This window comes from Mastigoproctus giganteus, unplaced genomic scaffold, assembly GCF_048544385.1.
Source record: "Mastigoproctus giganteus isolate SK-2022 unplaced genomic scaffold, ASM4854438v1 scaffold_32, whole genome shotgun sequence".
Lineage (NCBI taxonomy): Eukaryota > Metazoa > Arthropoda > Arachnida > Uropygi > Thelyphonidae > Mastigoproctus > Mastigoproctus giganteus.
In genome coordinates, this window is record NW_028328309.1 from 215,848 (window position 1) to 219,176 (window position 3,329).

Consider the following 3,329-nt stretch of genomic DNA (forward strand, 5'->3'; position numbering starts at 1 on the left):
CGTAAGTGTTAATAACATTTAAATAACAAAAATTGCCTTATTACTACTGAGCGATATTTAAAATAACTTTTCACAGAGCGAAGAAAATTACGATGGTAATTCTAAAATCTGTTACAACTAAGTAACACTTATAACATCTCTAATGGGAAAGAATCATAATTAATCCATCTTTTGTATGCGAGTTATTTAAAGTAATATTAATATATTAATGTTAATATAAATATTTTTTTAAAAATTATTTTAATTTATTAGTATATTATTTAATAATATAAAGTATAACTTAGGTGGTAATGTTAAGAATTCGGATCTGTGCTAATTTGAAATCAGATTCTTATTCCAATATTATTTATTTTTTTAATGCTCTATCAAACATTGCTTTCTTTTGACTATCAGATAAATCGACTTCTGTATAGTTGGTATGGTATTTGATATAGATAAATCACATGGTATTTTACGTTTATCTACATTGATTCAATAGCATACCAAGTACAATACTTCTATAAATTGATTTTGTAATAGTGGTCCGTTAATTCCAGCCACTTTTGATGCAATCTGATTTTTAAGAAGTGCATATTTGAATATACTAATAATTGTTTACAATCTAATAATTGGAATTAAACTTAAATTTTCTTTTTAAGTTTTGTTAATTTTCTTTCTTCATTAACTTTCATTTCTTAAATTTTCTATTTCTTCATTTATGAGTCTCTTAATGGCAAGATTTATTCCATCTTTCCTTTTTTACCACGATATTATAATTTATGAATTAATCGGTTATGTTATTCTTCTATTCCAGATGTACCGCTGCAATTAATTCACGAAGTATCTTTAATTCATTAACTTCTAAATAATCTCCATCAGTTCATTTAAAACAAACAAAGCTATCCTGTTCAGGAACACTTTAGGATTTAATTATATTTGCAAATACAGCTTCGAACTTTACTGAAATTTTTTCAGAAACTTCGGTATATCCTCTTATCTATTCCTCTTGTAAAAATTTGTTTTGTTTAATGTATCTGGGGGGGAGGGGAACTCAAATTGCATTACTGTATATTTTCTCCCAAAACGAGCATTGCAATTGGAGTAATTGCCCCTTATATCCTCGAATTTATTTTACACTCACATAAAATGATTGGGCATTTTATTTATAAGAAAATAAATTAAAGAAAACCTACCTACCCATATTCATTTACAAACAATCAGAAATACACTGAAAGCTATCCATATGTTTTTCATTGGGACCGATGTTTGAAATTAATGTAATGAGATGGGAAAAATTTTTAACAGCAAAAAAGAACACAGAAAAAACCGGTTGTAATGCCATTAGGTTTTCACTAACAGATAATAGTATTTTGTTAGCCTGCCAGATGTTTTTCTTGCCTCCTTACACCTGGCTCATATGGAGTGTCAGATTCTTGATATCATCTGTATTTAGTTTCTGGTACCGGTGAGAACGTGGCAGCTGTTTTCAATTGGGTTCAAATCGACATTATTTTCTGGCAATGATAAGGATCATATTGCATTCTTTGATGAACTTCTTCACCTAAAAATACAAAAAACCCCACCTATGATAGACACTTTTTGAAACAAGTTAAAATTATAGAAACTAACCTTAAGTGCAATGTGGCAAGGCGCACTATCATGTTGGAAAATAGAATTTTCTCTCCTTGAAAAATTGGTTTCCTGATGACGGCCAGAAGTGAGTCTTTCAATTAACTTCTTCAGTTAAATCCTGAGTATATTCAGAACAGAAAATCCTCTTTGTGTATATTCAGAACAGAAAATCCTGACCCGAAGGCGAATTTCAATACAGAAATTCGAAACGCAGTCAATTTATTTGATTATGATTGATTGGATGTATTGTAATAATTTTACTCTTATCAAAAGCAGCCTGAGCGAAGAAAGCTTTCCTGGATTCAGACGTTTCGCACGTTACTGTACAATATGTATAGTGTGAGATTGTTGGAAGTAAACGCAAAATGAGAGTGGGAGTAATGTACAGGCCAGTTGATTGTGAAGATTATGATGAAAGCCTCTTTTCTATTCAATTTGCATAAGGGCCTCATGCAACTGAAATGGAAAAGTAAGCGTAAATGTCTTATGATGAGCGATTTTAATTTGCCCCTAATTGATTGGAACAAATGGGAAGGAAACTCCACATGGGGGACAATTTTTAAATCAACTAGATTGTTATTTGTATCAACATATCAGGAAAGGATACTCGACCTCATCATCACCCATGAATCAGAGGACATAATAGGGCTGACAGTAGAGGAACCGCCAGCAGGAAGTGATCACGAAGTTCTGCGGTGGGCAATAAAGAGAGAGGTAATAGTAGTTAAAGTCAAAGGAATGGGTTATAACTTCAGAAGAGGAAATTACGACGGCTTAAGCTGCTACATGTCCTCTAACAGGGTAGATATCATACAGAGTGCGCGAATACAATTGAGTATGGTAGACCTTTAAAACATTAATGACAGAAGTCTTGAATGTACCATTAAAAAATACTCCACGAGGAAGGCTCGAAGTTGGATGAATAAGGAAGTTGTCAGATTACTTGAGAAGAAAAAGACAGCATGGAGATATTACAGAGCAATAAAAAGCACCGAAGCCTATAACAGCTACAAATTGATCTGTGAGTGCCACAGAAAAGGTTACGCTGGCAAAGGCAGATGAGAAATCGCTGGCAAAGAGAGCAAAAAATGGAGATGAGGAATTCTTCACATATACAGGGTGATTCAGAAGGAATAGTAAATATTTTGGAAGATTATAATACCGATTATTCTGAGTAAAAAAGTTCGTATAAACATGTGTCCAATTCTCAATGGATGCGGAGATACAACTGTTTGAAACAATGCCATTATGAGAGGTATTAGAGAAGGATAAATGACTTTTTTTTTTAAAAAAACTAAAGGCGGCACCCAGATCATAAGTTCAAATCCGCCTAACAACACTACGCAGTATACTACGTAGTATATTAAATACTTAAAATATACCACGCAGTATATTAAATACCTTTCACTACACCTCTTACGTTTTATGACGAACATTCCGGCGGATATCAGAGTTAGAAATGAACTATCAGTACGTGTTACACACACGGGCAGAGTTGCTGGGTACACGTGACACATGAATAATTCACACGAGCTGCGCGATATTGGTCCCATTTAACACCTGTAGAACGTCATCGCAGAAGAGAACTACATCAAATCTTTGCGGAAATTTGATGGAAAAAATAAAATGCATTGGAAATGGCAGCAGCTTATTGGAGGATTTGAGTGCTTAGGTACGGTTGGGCGAATTCACGTAATTCCGATTTTTCGCTATTTAAG